Source organism: Panthera onca, chromosome B4, assembly GCF_046562875.1.
Source record: "Panthera onca isolate mPanOnc1 chromosome B4, mPanOnc1 haplotype 2, whole genome shotgun sequence".
NCBI classification, from domain to species: domain Eukaryota; kingdom Metazoa; phylum Chordata; class Mammalia; order Carnivora; family Felidae; genus Panthera; species Panthera onca.
The window spans coordinates 40,562,352-40,584,601 of record NC_138345.1 but is presented as its reverse complement, the minus strand read 5'-3'; the positions used below and the strand labels follow the sequence as shown (position 1 = coordinate 40,584,601).

The 22,250-nt window shown below is 47.3% G+C and overlaps 1 protein-coding gene and 1 pseudogene across 1 annotated transcript in view; one reads left to right on the top strand and one right to left on the bottom strand.

The window, feature by feature from the left end:
- Positions 1 to 22,250, top strand: part of ANO2 (anoctamin 2) — a 340,487-nt gene that overhangs the window by 25,857 nt on the left and 292,380 nt on the right. The gene's annotated exons all lie outside the window — the stretch shown is intronic.
- Positions 3,999 to 21,930, bottom strand: LOC132695193 (large ribosomal subunit protein eL34 pseudogene; annotated as a pseudogene).

Here is a 22,250-nt window from a genome sequence, read left to right as displayed (position 1 = left end):
CCAGCTTCAAAGCCTGTTTAACTCTTTTGCCTCACGAGGCCCCTCCAGGTCACTCAGCAACCCAGAGCCCCCTCCACTCATGTGGCCTTTGTGACCTACTCTCCTGCAGTTTTGTCTCTCTCTCTCTCTCTTTTCTGAAAATTAATCATTGTTAGTTTTGGGACCTCTGATGCAAAGTGTTAAGTTAATGGCACTTGTCAGTCGTGGCACATTATCACCATTGGCGTACAGGGAGGACCCTCGCGTCATGTACTTAAACGCCCGCCTTGATATTTGCCTGTTCCCTCCACAGGCAGTCGTTCCAGTGCAGTATGTTCCTGGGGGAGTGGATGGTGCTGTTCTTGCTTTTTAAATTTTTTTAATGTTTTAATTTTTATTAAATATTATTTATTGTCAAATTGGTTTCCATACAACACCCAGTGCTCATCCCAGCAAGTGCCCTGGCGCTGTTCTTGCTTTATGCAAGTTTTTCATTTAAAAAGCGGACTTTATTGTTTAGAACAGTTTCAGATTTACAGAAAAATTGGACGGAGAGTTTCCATATACTCCGTACCCAGTTTCCTCTACTATTAACATCTATATTAATATGGTACTTTCTTTTCTTTTCATTCCTTCCTTCCTTCCTTCCTTCCTTCCTTCCTTCCTTCCTTCCTTCCTTCCTTCCTTCCTTCCTTTCTTTCTTTCTTTCTTTCTTTCTTTCTTTCTTTCTTTCTTTCTTTCTTTCTTTCTTTTTGAGAGAAGGAGAGGGAGAGGGAGAATCTTAAGCAGACTCCACGCCCAGCATGGAGATCAGTCTCACGACCGTGAGATCATGACTTGAGCCGACACTTAACTGACTGAGCCATCCCGGTGCCCCTGCATTAATATGGTACCTTTATCACAATTAATGAACCAGTATTGATATACTATCATTAACTAAAATCTCTACTTTATTCAGATTTATTTAGCTTCTACCTCCTATCCTTTTTCTGTGCCGGATCGCATCCCAGATGCCACATTATGTATAGGTATCCTGCCTCCTTAGGCTCCGCTGGCTGTGATGGTTTCTTGAAACTGTACATGTTTTTAATTTACCTAGGAGGTACCCTGTTTTACAGCTTATTCTATTCCTGACTTTCCCTCTCGGCCCTGTATTTTGGGATCCTTTGCGTTCTGCACGCGCATCTAACCCAGTTTTCCTAATGGATGAGCAAGTTGCCGTCACCACAGTTACCCGATGACTTCCCCCAGCATGATGGGCACCCACGTGGCCTCCTACCGTGTGTCACCCCAACAAGACTGAGAAGGAATTGTCACCTCCTTCAGGGCCGGCAGTCCTTGATCTTCTCTGGTTCCCCCTCGCGCCCCTCCCCCGTGATGCCATGTTGGTGCCAAACACTGGCTGGAGCTTCATTAGCCGGAGCCCCCGAGCACCTCTCCTGGGGGCCTGTGGGGGCCTGCAGAGCTCTCCTGTGCGTCAGGATGCTCAGTCTTTGTCATGAGCTAGCAGCCTGGAGCTGGCACCTCCCGGGAGCAGGGCCGTGGCTTGGCTGCACCTGAAGGCAGCTTGGAGGGTGAGTGTGGTGGTCCCATCTGCTCAGCTACCCCTGCCCGTCTGGGCCCTGCTGTCTTTTAGGCTCTGGTTTCAATTCGATTTTAAGATAAATGGAGAGGAAATGGGTTTGTATCAGAGACCCATTAGAAACTATTCACTTAGCCTTATAGATCAAAAGAACTTTGTGTCCATCCAATTCTAGTTGATTGACTATCACAGGAGTCATTTCCGCCCCTGGTGGCTGAGTGAATTTTACACAGGATGATGTTTGGTGCATGCCTTCTGTTTGGTGCTCTGCATTTTCAGTCAGTGGGCGTAGTTCCATGTATGGACATTGTTCATGTTTTAAAGGCTGTTTAGTATTTATCAGGTGACAGTTTGCATATATGTTTTCTTACGTGTAGCCATCTGATTAGATTTCATTTGAAGACGTCGCGCTGGAGATGCCTGTGGGTGGCAGAGATGCCTGCAGCCTCACTGCCAATTTGGATTCATGAGGGTGACCTGTCTAGAGACGGGCATCACTGCCGAGTGGGAGGGTAATGCGAGCATTTGAGGGATTTACCCACTCAGGGCCTCCAGACGGGGCTGTGGAGCTGGGGGGCTGAATGAGGCCTTCTGTGACACACCTCCTCCTACCCTTTCCCAAACCTCCTGCCCTGACCCAGACAGCGAGAAGGACAGAGGCAGAGACTCAGATGAACAAGGGGCACCAGGGGGCATCCCAGAACCAGGCACAGCGCTAGGCATGTGGCAGGTCTGGGGGCAGGGGGCATTTGTGGACTTAGGGTGTAAAGGTCCTCACCCACCCTGCAGGCCCTGAGATTCTAGCAGGCACGGCCTACAACTCCCTCTGTGTGGATAGCTGGACCTTCCAAACTGGGAATGGAGGAGAGGGCATTGACGGAGAGGCTAGGGGCCGCCTTGCTTGGGGCTAGCTCCCCTGGGATTAGGGCACCAGAAAACCGATTGCAGAAGCTGCCTTTATTCAGCCTGGTCTGGCATCTCCAACAGGTCCCTGGGCTGCTTCTGGCACAGCCAGGCCTGGAAGGGGCATGGTGCCAGCTGGGAGGCACCAGGAGGTAGTGCTCTCCTCTCTGACTTGGTGTCAGGTGGGAGCCCAGGACTGACCAAATCGCTTCCTTCTCTACAGAGAGGGGACCCCTCCCCATCAGCCTTAGAATGACCCTGACACCTGACTGTTCACCTTAGAGCCCTGGATGTCTGATATCTAACTCAAATTACTGCATGGAGCCAGAGAAATGGGCTGGGGGACGTCTGGGGTGTAGGATGTCAAGATCTCCCAGGAAGGCTGATTTAGGGGAAAAGATGTGGGCCAAGAATATCAGAATGTCTTCTCACTTTCTTAAAGCCAGAGGCCACTGTTTCTTGACCTTTGTCATCACCTCCTGTTCCCACTTCCTTTTCAGAAGAGTTTTTATACTTCCGATTAAACAGTGCGTCCTCCTAGGTCCCTGGATGGACCTGGGGTGACTTTGGGAAATTTGCTCTCTATCATTAGTCTGTGGTTTAAAGGGAGGAACCCAATTTCCTGAATGCCTTCAGTGTGCCTCCTAACGTGGATCTCACTTCACTTGTGCTCCCTCATTTCGTCTTTGGGACTATCCTGCCAGGCGGCTGTTATCTTCATCTTTTGAAGGAAATGAGGAACCAGGCTAAGAGGCTAGTGGCTCCGTCATGGTGCACCTACTTCGAGATCCAACTGAGGTTCGAACTCCATCTGAGGGTCTGGGGTCTTTGTTGCACCAGAGATGCCTGCCGAGCCCTCGATAGCACTTTCCTAGTCTTCCTTCCTCAGAATTCCGAGAGGAGAGTCTCCTGCGAACACAGGCAAAATACAAATGTGGAACTAATGACGCCCCAGTCCGTGCTGTTTCTCGGTGATGGCTGCTGCGCTCCCCCGGGTGTGGGTAGCGGTCACACTGCTGTTGACTTGTGCTAATGACTGAGGAAAATGTGGTGATTTCCCCCTGGCTTTGCGTATGTTCCTGTCCCACGTGCCCCACCCTGAAGCCGCACGAGGGAGCCTTAGGCTTCTCACCTGCCTCTCTCTCCTACCCTAAGGGATCTTCAGGGGACACAACAAAGACAGGCCCCAGCAACCCCTGCCCCTGGGGCTGCACAGCTGAGCAGAGCAGAGCCTCCACAGGGCTGGTTGGATCTCATCTCCGAGGGGGAGGCCTCTCGGCAGCCTGGGGGTGGAGTACAGAGAAAAGTGAGGAGGGGAAGTCAGGCCTCCCAAAACTGGGTAGATGTTTCCTTTTCCAAAGAGTTAACAAAAATGGACACTCAGTATTCTTGCTCGATGCTAATGGCGACCCTGCTGAGGTGGTACAAGCAGCCGTTGTCCCTTGTCCGAGCCGGCGTCAGGCTGGTGAGGAGCAGACCTGTGCCTTGCAACTGCTCCCCCTGTTCTCTTAAAATGACTCTCCAGGGGTGACATTTAGTCTACACAGTCGCCCATCCGGAGGCGAGCACCGTCCGGGTCGTGAAAGAGTTCGGGCAGTCGGTCTGGTGAAAAGCAGGCCAGGGGTTTCAGCAGCAGAGGACAGGAGCTGGGGTGTGGCCCTCTCTCATGTCCTTCATGTCTGGTGTCTTCCATCTGTTGACCAGGGCTTCTAGAGGTCTCTAGAATTCCTCCAAAGGGGCTGGAAGGAGTGTCCAGCCTTTGATTTGCCAGTCCCACCGCACAGGACACAGGGCAAGGGTCAGTGACTGGCCTGGCTGAGGGCCTCTGGCCTGCGTGCCACCTTAGCTGGCTGTGTGTCTTGCTGGCTTTCTGTTACCAGGTGCAGCTGGTGATATATGAGAAAATGCAATCATAGGATATTAGAGCTGGAAGGGCTTTGGATCATTTCTTTCAATTCCGTCAGAGAACAGGGCCTAAAGTTGGGAGGACATGGCTTGTACAAGGTCACACTGCTAGGTAATGTCTTACATAAATGAAACACTGATGATAGAGAGTCTGTGCCGACAAGCAGGTCAAGGGGGACTGACTTCCTTCTGGTAGCTCTGTCTTCCTTGGAGCTGAGTTACTGTCTTCCCGCAGGGCTGGGGTCTGACCGGTACTCCTGGTTTGACCTGTCACAACAGGGTCCTTGGCCAGTGCCTGTTCTGACTTCAGACACGGTGCCGGTTGTTACATATTTTGAGTATCCCTTGTGCTTTCTGCTATCATTTACATGTGCCTCTGCACTTGGTCACGGAAAAGTTGGTCTCTATCCTGCTAATTAATCTTGCCTCTTCAGGGCAGTGCTAGATGGTTTGGGCCCTGAGACAGGCATGGAGAAGGAAGGCCACCCTCCGTTTGTCAGTTGATAAGTTCGAGGTCTTTGTGGACCAGAGGCTGCTTGGGCAGTCACTTCAACTGTAAAGACACGCAAGGGATCAGCTCCAGGGGAGGCCTGCCAGACTCTGTCCCTGCCACCCTCTCCTGCCTCTCTCTCATTTAGCACATGTTGACTGAGCGCCTACAGGTGCCACATCCTGGGAGCTGATGAAACATGTGACTAAGATGTGGTCCTTGCCTTCAAGGACCTTGTAGTCTATTAGGGGATGCTGACCTGATTGCAGAGAGTCACCTAAAGTCTATCTAAAAGAGCAGTAAGAGAGGGTACCAGGAGAGTGACAGATGGTCTGGGTGACCCCAAGTCCTCCCTCTGCTTGGAAGCTCTCAGCTGGCTCACCTTCCCTTTCTCTTCCCTGATGCTTGGGTCCTTACAGAAGTGAGGGGGCTGAGTCTTCTATTCTTATCAGGTCTCTGGGCAGGATTCACCCTCTGCATGCTGAGCTGCTGGTAGATGCTGTGCAAGTTAGAAGTTTTGCTGAAGTGGGTGTTGCATGTGGAAGTGTCTTTCTTTGAGCCTTCCAGGTCTGGAGACACCTGGTAGTTGTATCTGATGCTTGGCATGTGGTGAGGTTGGTTCTGGGGCCACTTCAGCCTTAAGTGTCTCCTTCTTCCTGCAGGCAGGGTCTCCCAGCCACCCTAGGTCAGCTCATCTGGGTGCCCCAGTGCCTCATATCTGATGACCCTGGGGCTCTGAGGCAGCATCGGGAGCTCTGAAACCTTGGGAGTTTTGTGAATAGAATTCAGGGGCAGAATTCATAAACCTGGATGCTAGAAAGTTGTACTTTATTTTCACCAACACTTAACTGGAACTTAATGTTTACTTCAATTAAGGACACAGGCACAAAGCTACATTACTACGAGTTCCTGTGAGTTTGTCGCTGATAGAAATCATACATGGATTTCTGTTGCATGATATAGTTGTTGCACAAAGGTCCAAAAGCACGGATCCTCATGCTCAGTTTAGGGGTGCCTGGGTGGCTCAGTCGGCTAAATGTCCGACTTCGGCTCAGGTCATGATCTTGCAGTTCGTGGGTTCGGGCCCGTGTCAGGCTCTGTGCTGACAGTTCAGAGCCTGGAGCCTGCTTTGGTTTCTGTGTCCAACTCTCTCTTCCCCTCCCCCACTCATGCTCTGTTTCTCTCAAAAATAAGTAAACATTAAAAAAATTGAAATTATGACAGTTTTGGTTGTGCTGCTAGGTCTTGCTATTTATTGTGTTGATAAAGAAACAGGTATATGATTATATCATGAGTTTATGCTTAAATACTTTTTTTATAAGTTTATTTATTTATTTTGAGAGAGAGAGAAGGAGAGAGACCCAGTGAAAGGGGCTGGAGAGAGAGGGGACAGAGGATCCGAAGAGGGCTCTCTGCTGTGCCCAATGTGGGGCTAGAACTCACGAACTGTGAGATCATGACCTGAGCTAAAGTCAGACACTTAACCATCTGAGCCATCCAGGCGCCCCTTAAATATTTTAATAACTATATTTCTATATACTTAGTCTCCTCATTATTCTGTATAATTATTTTACACATCTAAAAATATTCTGAGAAGGGGTCTATAGCTGGTCTTTAGCTGATCATCTTAGGGCTCCAAGGCCCAAAAAAGGTTATGAAACCGTGAACATAACCTCTAAGACTGAGGAGAAGCTTCAGGCAGTGAGTGGTGGTCCTGTCTGGCTGCTGTGGGGATCCCTCCCCACATGGAGGCCACATGGGGATGCCCACCAGCTGCTGTCTGGAGACTGGTTCAGAGAAGGTTCCTGGGGAGCCCTGAGGCAGGGGCATGATTTGAGGGGCATGTGAACAGAACACACTTGTGACATCCCCTGAGCCCCTCCCTGCTGCTGCCGCTGCTACTTGGGGCCTGCGTGGTTAATTGCATTTGGAAGTATGTGGTTTAGTCCATAATATGCTTGAACTCAGGAAGGACATGGAGAGGAAAGAGGGTTGGGCTGAGTACCAGAGACCTGCGTTCTAGGTTCTGTTCTACCACCAGCTGGTTTCTTTCTGGACCTTGACTTCCCCATCTGGAAAAGGAGAAGGTTGGGCATCATCAGGGATTCTCAAACGGTGTACTTGAGAGTGCTCGCTTTCCATGACTTAGACTGATGTAGTCTATGCTAACATAAAAATTGCTACTGTTTTCTCAATTTACTGGAAAATTGCAGTGATAAAGATGATTTTCTCAATTTAAAATTGTTCTTTTCCTTAAACCTTTGGTGGCTGTTACTCCTTGTCTGCCAGTAAGTACTTGTTGAGGGCAGAGGAAGTGGATGAGAAGTACAAGAATATTAACGTTAGGAAAACTTAGAATTGGCCGATCATGTTTAATTTTGCAACTTAGGTTTGGTTGTGGGTGTTTGTTGCCCATCCTGTGAGTCCTTCCACTAAAATTGGTCTTGGTTTGAATGTTTGAAGGACTTTTATGAAGGGTGTTGTAACAGCTCTTATGGGGCTCCACAGCCCCTGTGGATTCAGGCAGTTGTCAACATATGGCACCTGGGGATGCAGTCTGCTAAGAAGGGTGACCCTTGTTCTGGATGAGCAAAGGGCGAGTAGATTGGTGAGTCTGAGCAGGATGATGGCTTCTCTGCCTCTCATGTTTACATCAGGCTGCAAACAAAAGCAACAGTGCCCCTGATGTGTTCCCAGCCTTCCCTGTTCTGTGCATCATGACTGTGAGGAGGACGAAGTGACAGTACCTTGGAAGCAAAAGGATGAAGAGATGGTAGGGTTGTTAGCTGTGTCATTGTCTTTTGGAATAGACAGTGCTCTGTGGAGACCCTACCTTCCCTCATCCCTCCATCCCTCTTGGCTTGGAGGTCAGCTAAGGCAAGAGTGTTGTGAATCTCCCCAGCAAGATTCATAGAGATTGCCATTTTTGGTCCAATGGCTTCCAGGAAGTCCTGGGTGCATTGTGATATCTTCTGGAATGTGTTCACCATCCCTTGATCATCGCTGGTTTGGGGTTCTCATCTGCTGCACCCCAGCCCACCGTGGATAGTAGCTGGACTCCCCATCCAGCTCAGCAGTCCAAGGGGCCAGGTGACCACTGGCATTCTTGTAACTGTCTCATTGAGTTTCCACTTGGGGATCCCTCCATTGCTGTCAGGTGTCAAAGGGTGGAGTATCTCTGGCTGTGAATGTTTTAGCTAAAGCTGTGTTTCTCCCTCCCTCTGAACTCGTCCAGCCCAGGGAACTTACACTTAGCTCATCCACAGGCCCTCGGAGGGTCGAGGCTTCCCTGGCTGCAGAGAGGGCCTGTGGCGTTTTAGCACCTTTTCAGGAACAGGAAGTCAGAAGGAGTGGAATTTGATGGGTCTGTTGGTCTGTTGAGTTTTCTTTGTCAAGTGCAGACACAGGAACCTGAAGGCTTTGGAGCTGAAGCCCCAGAGCCCTCAGAGTTTGTGTGGGTTCGTGGTTGGCTCCCTGCCAGACCACCCGCCCACGGTTACGGCATTGTGTGTGTTGCTATGTACTGTTCTCACTGTGTGCCGTGGAGTTGAGGGGGTGCATTCGGACCAGCTCACACCATGGCCTGTGAGCACGGCCTGGGTGTCCCAGCTCTGCTAGCGGAACATTTTAGAAGACCAGTGGTCGTCAGTAGGAGTTACTTCGTGCAGGTCACCTGGACTTGTCCGGCAGCAGAATGTAGTGGGGAGAACTTTGTGTGTGGAGGGCCACAAATGGGACTCACTGATGTGTGCCTTTGTGCACGTTTGTCAGCCATGCTGGGTCTCTTTTCTTATTTGAGACGGGTAGCCAGCACCCTCCACAGGTGAACATACTTCCTAAACTGTAGGCTGTCAGAAAATGAAGTGTCCTTGTTTTCACCGTCCTTTGTAGGGATCATGTGGGGTTTCCTCTTTGCCAGTGGGCCTGAGTTGGCTCTCCCACCTGTCCACGTTTCTGCTTTAATTTTCCAATTTTTTACCCTCCCTGTGAGCTGAGCTGAATTTTCTGTCCATATTCTGAACGCATGAAGGTATCCCCAAAGGGAGGAGGAGGTGCGGGAAGTTTACTGTCGAGCTGGGAAACGAGACCGCCTCATGCAGGCACATGTGCTCACTGCGTCTCTTCTGGGCTGGAGAGTCTCACAGCACCGGTTCTGAATACCGTGGTCGTGATCCTGAATACCACTGCTGACCAGTGTCAGGAGTTTACTCTCTCTACTCTTATTTGCTGAATTGTTTTTGCTAAGTTGGCTCACTTTTTAAACTTAAATTTATTTTATTTTATTTAAATTTGTTTAAAGTTTATTTATTTATTTTGAGACAGAGAGAGAGCAAACATGCGGTGATGGGAGGGGCAAAGAGAGAGGAAGAAAGAGGGAATCCCAAGCAGGCTCGCACTAACAGCTTGGAGCCCGATGCCGGGCTTGAACTCATGAACTGTGAGATCATGACCTGAGCTGGTATTAAAGAGTCGGATGCTTAACCAACTGAGCTACCTAGGTGCCCTGTTAAAAAAAAAAAAAATTATGTTTGTTTATTTATTTATTTTGAGAGAGAGAGAGTGCCAGCAGGGGAGCGGCAGAGAGAGAGAGAGAGAGGGAGAGGGAGAGATAGAATCCCAAGTAAGCCTTGCACTGTTAGCACAGAACCCGACACTGGCCTTGAACTCACAAACCATGAGATCATGACCTGAGCTGAAATGAAAGATCAGACACTTAACTGGCTGAGCCACCCAGATGCCCCTTAAATTTATTTTAAAAGGAAATACCATATCCTTATCATAGAGAACCAGTATCACTGGCCAAGAAATAGACAGTAATGCAAAAATAAACCACAGAAAAAACCAAATAACGTCATTCATTTCTGGCTGGATGCAGCAGCTGTGGAAGATCTTAGGCCATTGGGGGTGGGGGGTACTGCTCACTCTTCCTTGAGAAGGAGGCTTAGCTAGTATTGGAGAGGTTAAAGGTGTATTGGCATCTGAGACTTTATCTTTGCAGGAAAGTTAGAAAGAGGCTCACTTTTGCACTATTTAAAAATGCTATTTGATGCTCTGTTGTGTCTGTTCACTGTTTGATGCTCCTTATTCTGTACTTGGGCAACATCACCCAAGCACTTAGTATAGCCTCTGAGTTTCACTTGTTCCTGGATCGACTGAAGACTTTGAGAACAGGGACTGTGTTTCATTCTTTCTTTGTTCTTTTGGACAATGTCTGGCACATAGTAAGTGCTCAACAGTGTTTGTTGAATTGATTCAAAGCACAATGTGTAGCGAGAAAGTACACTGTAGAGCCGAGGGGAGGGAGAGATCCACAAGAGTTAGGCTTGGCAGGGAAGGCTTTCCAGAGATGGGGCGCTCTCTGCAACCCAACACCGCCCCTCTTCCAGCCGGGAACCTGTCCCTTCACTCTTCCTGGGGAGTCCCCTCCCAGTTCCTGTTTCTCCTTCTTGGTTCCCTCACCTCCTTCCCCAACCAGGGAAGAAAATGTGACAGCAGGCTGCCTCCCCCTCAGAGCCACCCACCCTGAGGAGAGGTGGGTGGTCAGAAGACTTGTGGGTACGCCTGAGCCCTTACAGGCCGCCCTTGGGCCCAATGTTGAGGGGGGTTTGGTGCCCTGAGCCCCAGGGGTTATCAGCTGTCCTTTTCTGTCTTTCCATCCTCCTTCCTCTCTAGCTGTCTCCCTCTTCTTTCTTCTAGCAGCCTCTAGCTCTCCTCTGGTGGGCACCTCCCTCAATGCCACAGACCACTGTGTTGAAGCCCTTGGTGGTGGTTGTGTTTATGCCAGGCTACTCTCTGTGATATGATTATCCAGTCCTCTAGAAAAAGACGCAGGTCCTGTTTGCTGTGGACACTGTGGCAGGAGCTGCCCATGTCACCCATGGCCATGCTCCGAAGGCCCCTCTGGCATCAGGACCCCACTTTCATTCAGTCACTGTTGGTCTCAGTGTTGCCGGTGTTGGGGGGGGGTACCTGTTCTCTCCCTCCTGCCATGGGAATCTGGACCATTCCCTCCCTGGGCATCTTGCTGCTGCCTTCCAAGTTATTCTTAATGAGCACAATGACTTCTGTGCTAGGTACATCAAGTAACTCATTTAGTCCTGGTAACAACCCTCTGTAGTATTTACCACTACTGCCCCCTCTTTTGTAGATAAGGAAACTGAAGTTACCTAACTTGGTCAGGGTCCAATGGCTAGTGTCAGTGAGGGATACAGACAGACCCGGAGTCTGAGCTCTCAGTCACTGTGGTGTCCCACCCGTCCAGGGGTAACGCTTCTGTCATCTGAGCTTGGTGTGAGGAGAGGGTGGCCATATTCTCACCACTGGGATTGCCAGCAGCTAAAGCAGGTTCAGGAGAGGAAAAGGTAGCCTCTGGACTTGAGATTATTCTGCTTACCTCTTTGCTCCCTGTTGGGCACACCTGTCTTCCATCCTGTCTGTCTGGGGAGGTTGTGGGTTGGGGAACAGTTGCATCCTGTGGACACCTTTTAGTTACAAGGTTTGTAATTTGTGTTTGTGGCAAGAATTGGTCCGCTCAGGGGTGCCTGGGTGGCTCAGTCAGTTAAGAGTCCGACTTCGGCTCAGGTCATGGTCTCACGGTTCGTAAGTTCGAGCCCCATGTTGGGCTCTGTGCTGATAGTGCAGAGCCTGGAGCCTGCTTCACATTCTGTGTGTCTCTCTCTCTGCCTCTCCCCTACTTGTGGGTAGCATCCCTCTCTCTCTCTCTCTCTCTCTCTCTCAAAAGTAAATAAATAAACATAAAGAATATTAAAAAAAAAAAAAAAGGAATCCATCTGCTCAGGGCTGGCCCTGAGGCCATTAGATGGGCGTGGAGCCAGTAGGCAGGGGCGAGAGGCAGCAGGGTTTGCCAGGAGGGTGAGGCTGGGGAGGGACACAGCAAGAGCTGGAGAGCACGTGGGGTGCTGTGGGGCATCGGGGCAGTGTGGCATCCGGAGCTTCTCGGGACCCCAGCAGGGAGGACATTGAGCCGGGCTGGAAGCTTCTCTGTGTAGCAGGGTTGGGATGATCCCTAGGTGTGTGTGCTGCCCTTTCCTGCCTTCAGGCACCAGAGTGGGTATGGGGGACCAGGAGGCGTTGGTCTTGAGCGTGCTTTTTCTGTGCATTTTCTGTGGCTTCTCCCCGTCTGGTTTCTCCATCATTCTACATCCTTTATGTGGACTGTCCAGTCTTTCCTTCAGACCCTTCATGTAACCCTGCTTTGAAGCCGCTACACTTGAATAGGGATCAAAGCTTCAGGCTTTTGGGCACCAGCAGGTGGAGCAAGGCTCTGGAAATCACACCATACTGGCTCTTTCTTTTTTTCAAGGACCATGGCCCCAGACCGGCCTCCCTCCTTCCTTTACCCCAGCTGTCCTAAGCCGCTTACCTTATAGCCTAATGCTGTAACAGCCAGGCACCGTTTGGGATGGAATGCCCTTTAAGCGCGAAGGCTTCTGTTCTGATCTGGGATGAAGGACATGGTCAGTACATCTGGGGAGGTCAGTGTTTAATGAAGAAACAGAAGGCAGACAGTTTTTTCAGGGTCATGCAGGATGGCCCCTGTAAATGTGCAGGTTTATTCCATGTGTGGCTACTTATGGAGGGTGAGTGGTTAATCTGCTCACAGCCTCCTGCATTCTGGGTCATTCCCTCCTGCTGTTAGGATGCTCAGGAAATGAAAGCTAATTCAGTCATTAATCTTAGCCTAAGCCAAGCTGAATCAGACAGATATGCTAAGATCTCCCTCCCTCAGACCCAGAGTGTAACACCCTCCAGGACCAAAGGGCTGTGGTTTATCTGCACCACCCCTCAGCTTCACTGGTTTGGGTGATTGCAAATTGCACAGACCTCGTTGGCATATGTATGTAGATACACATTCTAACTGTCTTGCTTGGAACCAGGGAGGGCAGGGCTGGAAGGTTTCCTGAGGGAGAAAGTTCTGGTGTAAGCAGAGTTGGAATGCCAGACTGCATCTGAATCCCAGCTCAGCCACTAAGCGATGTATAAGCTTGGGCAAGCCGTATGATGTCTCCTGTCACTTTAGTTTTCTAATTGGATCTCTTCGAGTTGTTTTGAAGAAACATCTGGCACATTGTGGGTACTTAATATTTGTCAAGGAAACAGGTGATTCAGTGAGATGACATACCCCAAAGTGCTGAGAGCCGTGCCTGGCATATGCCGAGATTCAGTTTCCTTGTTACTCTAGTTCCTTGATCTCGGATCCAGAGATCCCTAAAACACTTCTGTCTTTTGCTGACCTCTAGGCTGACCTGTCTGTACATGAGATGTAGTCTCCCATCCAGATGACATCCATCTGTCTTCTGGTCTGGCTTCATGGACCAGCAGGAGACTCTAACACCTGCCTGTTGTCCCAATGCCCTGAGGAGCCAGCCCCTCTTTAAAAGGCTTTTTTTTTTTTTTTCTTTTCTTCTTTCTGGAGTCTCTGGAAATCTCTCTCAAAAGCTAAGACCCAGTATCAAATAAATACCTACCAGAAGGCTGACTGGTCGCCAGGAAGGCTCACCTGGAATCATACAGACCTTCACATTCCCGGGCCTGTGACTAGATCTTTAATCTTTGTGCCCTGGTTTGGGCTAGCAGTCTAGCCTGATTTTAAAATCCTCATTGAACTTTAAGCATTTTAATGTAACTTGTTATAGTAAGTCCAGTTAAAATTTTTAAAATTTATTTATTTTGAGAGAGAGGGAGAGAAAGAGAGAGAGAGAGAGACAGAGAGACAGAGAGTACACATACACACAAAGGGGGGAGAGGGAGAGACAGAAACCCAAAGCCTCATGTAGGGCTCGAACTCCCGAACTGTGAGATCACGACCTGAGCCGAGATCAAGAGTCGGATGCTTAACTGACCACATCACCAAGGTGCCCCAGTAAGTCCATTTTTAAAGTGAAAAATCAGTGCAATCTTTCTGCTTTCTAAATCTGGACTTTCAAATCTCAAGTTTGAAGGGAAGCACACCGTACTGTTCTTGCTGTGCTTTGCTGAGAACAGCTATGCACTGTATAGCTCCAAGCACATTCTAGCCTCTTATCCTACCAGAGGAAGAGAGAATATAAACTGGCTCTTTTGCTTGCTTGTGCAGTATCGTAGAACTCAAGAGAGAAGTTCTTCTTGGTGTCTAACCTAACTCCCTCCAGAGCAACCATGTGTTGGTGAAGGAGCCGGTCAGATGGCATGCATTTGATTGGCCCTGCTGGGTCTCATGTACATGCCTCATGTCTCCAGAGCCTCATTTTGAAGCTCCCATGTCCCAGGCAGTGGAGCCAGTGGGAAGATTGGAAAATATCTTCCTTCTGGGCCTGAGGAGGAGAGAGTCTGACAATCTGCAGATTGGAGCTCTTTTCCCAGCTCTGTCTCAGACTCAGGACAGTCGTAGGACTTTTCCCAGATCTTGAATTTCAGTGTTTTTGGCTGGTTTGGGTTGCTCCATCCTCTGTCTCCTGTGACACCAATAAGCAGGTCAGCTCACTGTTTCCTGAAGATTTACATTTTCCTCGGTGGGCTGCATGAGATATCTGGAGGTCATCTTGTCCACGCCCCTGCCTCTGGAACAGGCTTCTCGTGTCCCTGTCCTTCAAACATCTTCCTAGAGACTTCTCCATCGTTTCAGATAATATCTCCCTATACTTTAGGGACAAGGTTCTTTCTAAAGTCTGACTTAAACCTCTCTTGCTGCCATCTCAGTCCCTTGGTCCACCTAGTCCTGGCCTCTAGAGAGGCGCAGTACAGCTGCTCGGCCCCGCCCCTGTTCCTTCCTTGTTCTTGTTGGGGTATCACCTCCGTGCATCCAGCTCGTGAATCCCCCAGCAATTTCTTTGTCACTAGATCACATTGCAAGCTCCTGTCCAAATGCTGTCTGGCCGCTTCCTGTTCCAGGCATCTCCCTCCCACCTGAGTATTTGTGTTTCTGATTATTTATCCCCAGATGCAGCAGCCACATTTTTCCAGGTTGAATCTGCTCGTTGTTACTTCCTGCCTGGGTTTGCTAACATCTCCAGGTCCCTTTTGCAGCCTGTACCGCATGGGCTTGCTGGGCTGTGTGCAGCCCTCGGAAAGCAAACCGCCAATGGAGCGGGCTCTGGGCTGGGGAGAGCTGGTTCTTCTGCTGAGAGGGGCCCCACCCCTCTGAAGTCAAGGCTCTCCCCAGGAGGACATCTGAATTGATGAACACAGAAAGCCATCGAGCGCTGCCAGCAGGGGGACGACCTACCCCGAGACCTGTCCCAGCTGTTCCGCTTTCTCTTAGTCTCCTGAGCCGAGAACAAGGGGACGCCTTCCTGCCCTCTTGGCCTTGGCTCTGTCCAAACAGCCATCACCAGTTCTAATTAAATACTCAGCAGATGAAGCCACCAAGTCCCGCTGGATGAGGGGGTTGGGGCCATTTCCTGTCCAGGTAGGGGCCTGGGCCAGGATGGCAGGGGCCACAAGTTAAATGCAGAAGAAGAGTGAATGCTCCCCCCATTTTTTTTTTTTTTTTTAGAAAAGGGAGGGTTTATTTTATTTTATTGTAAACCCCGATGACTCAGAATGTCAGAGTTGCAAGGGACCTTTGAGAGTCTTTAATGCTCGTCTCATTTTACAGGTGGAGGCCCATGGAAGTTTGGTAACTTTCTCCAATTCCCAGAAGCGTTACAAATTGTCCTCTGCTCTCTAGATGGGTGCTCACTACTAAGCATGGAAAGTTAAGTCTCTCTCAGTGAGGAGGGGCTCAGAAACAGATGCCTGTCCAAACAACCTTGTCTTCCTCCTGCTATATCTTGCCTCACTCTTTACCTTGACCCAGAGCTAGAAGGTGATGTTGGGTGCAGTGGTACCTCTCTAGCCTCCCAGGGCTCTCGGTTTACCATGATTAAATTGAGGTCCAGGAGTGTGAATGAGGGTGAGTGGGATGGCTGCTCCAAGATTGTCAGAACTTGAGTGACCTGGGAAGGGGGTTGGCTGGGGCGGTGGGGGTGGGGGTGGGGAGAAAGCTGTTAAAGACAGAACTCCTGCATCCTGCTCCCTGTCCCAGTGCTCTTTCTCCCTATCCCCGGACAGCTTCTGAGTTTTGAACATGTTGCTGTTTAGGAGGCTTCCTCAGAAGATGCTGATGAATTTGGAGTGATTTTAAAATTCAACTGGGGAAATAAACAGCTGCAGCTTGAAACACAGACACACACACACTGTGCTGCCGTGTCTCCCTCCTTCCCAGTCTAGGAAAAGCACACACACCCAAGCCATGTAGAAACACAGAAACCCGTGTGGATGGGCTGAAGGAGGACTGCAGAGGGAGAGGGATTAGCTCTTGGCATATATCGCATCAGGAGACTGCGTGGTCTCAAGAACATGCGTCTGGAACCCTAGAGACCTTTGCATCCCTGGTGTGTGGGAACTCTTTGCAAGGCAGAGCTGGTTTTCTTTTCTGAAAACCTTCCACTCCCCTTGGGAAGGGGGAGGAGAAAGGGAACAGGCATTCGTTTTTTGTTTTGTTTTGTTTTGTTTTGTTGTTGTTTTTTAAATATTTATTCATTTTTGGGAGAGCACAACTAAGGAAGGGGGGTCAGAGGATCCGAAGTGGGCTCTGCTTTGACAGGCTGACAGCAGTGAGCCTGATGTGGGGGTTGAACTCACGAACCTGCGAGATCATGACCTGAGCCAAAGTCAGATGTTCAGAGCCACCCAGGTGCCCTGGGAACAAGCATTTGTGTGGTCACCCGAGTATATATTCATATTCTCTTAAAGCTATTGTGGGGTAGTAGTTATTGTGAAATTATTCCTATTTTATAGAAACTGAGGCTCTCAGAGATGAAACGAAGCTCCATTTCAGTGCTATGCACTTTCCATGACACGTGCTGCCACCTTATTCTCATGGGTTCTGTGGACCTACCTGACTGAAGATCCCAGGATCCATGGTCTTTGAGGGACCAAGCGATTTTGGGGGATAGCTGCTAACCCACTGCATGTATCTTTTTCCTTCTCTGAAGATGGAACTCATGCGACTTGGCTAGTTGGCTGAGTTGTTAGAATTCCTGATAACATGAAGTCTGTAATCCTCTGAGCTGTGATCAGAAATGACTGTTAGGGGAGCCTGGGAGGCTCAGTCAGTTGAGCGTCCGACTCTTTTGTTTTGGCTCAGGTCATGATCCTAGAGTTGTGGGATTGAACCCTGCATCTGGCTCCTCACTGAATATGGAGTCTGTTTAAGATCCTCTCTCCCTCTCTCTCTCTCTCTCTCCCTGTCTCCCTGTCTCCTTCTCTCCCTTTCCCTCTCTCTCTCTCTCCCTCTCCCCTTCCCTCACTCCCTCCCCACTGCCCCTCCCCTGCTTGGTGCCTGGACTCCCTCCCTTCTTCCCTTTCTCTCTCTCTCTAAAAAAAGAAATGACTGTTAAAGAGAGATTTGCTGGCTTCTAACCTGGAAGCACCATCCAAAGGGGTTGTTTTAAGTAGTCTACTGTGTGTCTCTCATGCACAGGCACACTAGGGCAGAATGTGAAGTCCCAGCTCAGGCAGAGAGCAGGGGGAGTCTCTCCCACCCTAGCAAGAGACAGCAAGCTTCTTGGCTGCCGCTTGCTTTTACATGCCCACCCTTTTTTCCCCTGTCTTTGGGAACCCCTCTTTCAACCCTGTTACCCCTCCAGTTATCACCTGCTCGCTCCTCTTCTTCACAGCCAGGCTTAAAGAAACCTTCTTGTTGAAGTGTAACATATATCAGAAAAGCGTACGTGCACAAATGGTAAGTGTAGGACTTGATGAATTATCACCAAGTGGATCCATGTGTGTAACACCACCCAGATGAAGAAATATAACATTTCCAGCTCTCCAGAACCCCCCTTGGGCCTCTGCCCAGTCACGGGCCCCTGTCCAAAGGTCACCATAACTACTTCTGTGTTCAGGCGTGAGTGTTGCCTGTTTTTGAACTTTATGTAAATGGAATCATTTGGTATATACTTAGTGCCTCATTTTTTTTCCCCCTCAACATTAAGTATGTGATGTTCATCTGTGTTATGTGTAGTGGTGGTTTATTCACTACTATAAGGGTATTTATTTCATTCGAGTGTACCACAATTTACTTACTCAGTCTCCTGTCAGTGGACATTGTTTTCTGCTTTAAGCTATGAATAGTGTTGCTTTGACTGTTCTTTTACAAATCTTTTGGTGAATGCACGGGGGAAGGGGCAGAGGGAGAAAGAGAGAGAGAATCTTGTGTAGCCCAATGTGGGACTTGATCCCACGACCCTGGGATCATGACCTGAACCAAAATCAAGAGTCAGATGCTCAACCGACTGAGCCACTCAGGCGCCCCTTGGTGAATGTACTTCTGATGGGTATTCTTTGTGGGGGGAAGTGCTGGGTCATATGGTATATATGTTTGTTTAACTTTAGTAGACACAACTGACCAGTTTCCAAAGTTTTTGTGTTAATTTATACTCTCCATTAGCGGTGTACAGGAGTTCCAGTTTCTCCGCATACTTGGCAACTCCTGGCGTTGTCAGTCATTTTAACTTTAGCCATTCTTGCTACATACATAGTGGTGTCTGAGTGTGGTTTTAATTTTCATTTTCTGATGGCTAATGAGATGAAAACCTTTCACATGTATTTTTTCCCTAGCCATTGGATATTCTCTTTTGTGAAGTGCTTGTTCATGTCTTTCAGCATTTTAAGAGATGAATTGTCTGCTTTTTTCTCATTGATTTGAAGGAGTTCTTCATATGTTCTTGGTATGAGTCTTGTGCTGAGTATCTGTTTTCCAAATATCTTTTTTCCACTCTGTGGTATTCCTTTCCTTCTTCATTTGTGCCTTTTGGTGGATAGAGTTTCTTAATTTTATTCTAGTCTAATTTATTGATCTTTTCCTTATGATTAGTGTTTTTTGTGTTCTGTTTGAGAAATCATCACCTTTAAAGTACAAGTTGTGAATATATTTTTTAATGTTATCTTCCAGAACTTTATTGGTTAACAATTCACTTTTGGACTGTAGTCCACATAAAGTTGATTTTTTTCTTATGTGTGTGGCATGTTTGTGAGTCAAGATTAATTTTTTTCTCCACATGGATGTCTGATTGACCCAACAATGTTTGTTGAAAGAACTGTCCTTTCCTGTGGCTCTGCAGTGTTCCATGTCATCAAACAAGTGTGTGTGGCTGCTTCTGGATTCTCTATTTTATTCTGTGGTTCTGTTCGACTGTATTTGTGCTAATACCTCCTTGTTGTAAACATTGCACTTTATGTTAGGTATTTCACAGCCTTTCAGAGTTTTTTGTTTTTGGTTTTTTTTTTACATTTTCTGGGTTTTTTTTTTTTTTTTTAATCTTTTTATCTTAAGCAAGCTCCTTCAGTCTGACTTCTGTTCCTGCCACTGTGCCCCAAATGGCCCCTATGGGCCATAGATGACTGTCCCCCTATGGTTGGTGCTAAAACATAACAGATATTTTAGTTCTCAGCTTCCTTAACCTTATAGCAACATTCAGAAGAGCTGACCTTTCCTTCCTGTTTGAAACACTATCTAAGCCGATGCCATGCTTTCCTGATTTCCCTCCGACTTCTCTGGCCACCTCCTCTCAGTCTTCTTGGCTGGGTTATTCTGCTGGATTATTATTTTAATACTTTTTGATTTTTGACTTTATGTTTTTAATTTGAGAGAGAGTGCGCACATGTGTATGAGCAGAGGAGGGGCAGAAGGAGAGAGAGAGAGAATCCCAAGTGTAGAGCCTGATGCAGGGCTTGATCCCACGACCCTGGGATCATGACCTAGTGAAATCAAGAGTCAAACACTCAACCGAATAAGCCACCCAGGCTGCCCCAGGGTTATTATTTAAATGTCGGGCTGCTTTGAATGTCATTTCTAGGCTCCCTTTTCTCATTTTACAGTTACTCCCATGATGATTTATTTCCAACATTTCTGCTGCCGTCTTCATGTTAAGAGAACTCCTGAATTTATATCTCCACTTAGAATTTTCTTCAGAGCTTGAAATCCTGGATTATCTCAATCAAAGTTTTTCCTCTTGTCGTTGTCTTCTTGAATTATTTTTTTAACCCAGAATGTTTTATTATCCTACCTTCCTTATGTACTCAGATCCCCTCCAGTTGGGGCTTCAGGAAAGGGATTTCTTTGAAATTCAGTTGCCCAAAATAATTAATTGGGGGTATTTCTCTAATTCACTAGGAAGCTGAGAGAATTACCCAGTTTATTTCTGTCAGTTTCTTTGTTCTCTTAAGAAACAGGTAATATCCCTACGAAGTGTTGGTTGTCAACCCTCCTAGGTTTCTGTGAAGCACTCCTCATCTTCGGTGTTACTCTTTTCATCTTCATTTTGACATATAGAATGGTAGAGCTTCAAAGGAGGGGAAGACGAAGGCACAGAAATGCCTGAATTCCTCCCACCACAACTGGTAGGCAGCAAGGCCCTCAGTTTTTTCCATCAGACTCCCCTCACAAGGACCATTGGTGGTTCTCAAAAACCAGATGTCCAGTCTCCAGCCTTGATTACTAGTCCAGGGGTGGGAAAGAGCTGCCCCTTTTACCCTGCTGGGGAATTGACAAACAGGCTTATTTATTTGTTCATTGCTTATGTCCTATGATTCTCCTGATAATCACTTTAGAACTTTTTTTAGGTCGAAATCATCCCCTGTATCTCTTAAAGCTGGAGATACAGTGTCATAGGGACTACTAATCAGGATGTCAATTAGATTGAAAGATCTTTCTTGTGTGTTTGTATATGGAGGTGGTCCATTTGTTCTCAAATTTGAGCATTATCAGAGTCACCTGAAGAGCTTATTTAGGACTATGTTTCTCTGTATGTTTTGATTAGCGGTTGCTCTAGGAATTACAGTAGATATGCTTATGTTTTTATAGTCTATTCAGAATCAGTGTTTTACCACTTCAAGGTGAGTACACAAACCTTACCATCTCATAAGTCCCTTCCTGCTTTGTCTCGTCATTTTCTTACGTAACTACAGTGACATCTATTGAAAAATGTGTCAGAAATGTTATAGTTTTTATTTTAACTACTAAACATATTTTTAAAAATCAAGAAGGATAGAATGGTGTATTTCATTTACTCAGATATTTACCATTTTTGTGGGTCTTTCTTCATTCCTGATGTTCTAAGTTTCCCTTCTGTCTGAGGACTTGCCTTTAGCAGTGCTTTTATTGTTGGCAGGAAGTGATATTGTTTTCTTTCATCTGAGAGCCCTTTATTTTAACCTTCATTTGCGAATGACATTTCCACAGGATAGAGAATTCTGGGTTAATTGTTCTTTTCGGTCTGTATTTACAAAATGTTCTTCTGCTGTTTTCTGGCCTTCTTGTTTCCTGGTGAGAAATCTGTACTCATTCAGATAGTTGTTTTCTGTTTACCTTTAGTATTTTTTTTATCTTTGTCATTAGTTTTGTCAACAATTGATTATGATATGTGTGAGGATGGATTTCTTTGGATTTATTCTGTTTGAGATTTTCTGGGCTTCTGGAATCTGTACGTTTCTATCTTTCACCAGATTTGGGAGGAAGTTTTCAGTTATTAAAAAAATTTCTTTTCGGCACTGAACTCACTCTTTTGTCTTTCTGGGAGGTTTGGTGGCATTAATGTTAGATCGTTTTGGTAATGTCCTATAGGTCTCTGAGGTCCTGTTTGTTGTTTTCAATTATTTTTTCTCTCTGTTGTTCAGATTGGATAATTTCTTTTTAATTTAATTTTTTTTTTATTACTCAAAAGAGATTCATTGTAAAATGTAGCTTTCTGACTCTGTGCTTGTGGCTTCAACATTTTCACCATGATTTTCTGCTCCTCAGTAAGGAAAGCACACTTGATCCTGTCATGAACACACTTAGCACGCATGGAACCATCATGGACCCCGCTGACATGTTTTCTTGTTTTAGACAACCTCATAAGAACTTTAGGTCTCCCAGCGCAGACTCCTTGAAGTTGGCCTGGATACACGTCACATGCAGATTTTAGGGCTTTCTTAATCTCCTTGGTATAAAGGTAAACGATTCTTTACCAGGGGTTCAGGATAGCCTAGTTTTGTTAGAGGCTGCTTTGTAGGACAGCCTATGATGACATGTCAAATGCTGGACCATTCTGAATGCTTATGGATGCCATCCCCCTGGAAGAGAGCCAGACTGGATCATTTCTATTGGTTTTTTGAAGGATTCTCTTTCTTCTGTCACCCTCATTCTGCTATTGAGCCCATCAATGAGCTTTTGATTTTGATTATTGTATTTTTTTTCCTGGAACTTCTATTGGGTTCATTTTTATGTCTTCTGGTTTTTTGTTTTTGTTTTTTTTTTTTTGGCTGAAATTTTCTATTTATTTCAAGAGTGTCCCTTTCTGAGGCATTTTTATAATAGCTACTTAAAGTAGCTTAAAGGTGTTTGCCAGGTATTTAGTATCTTTGCTG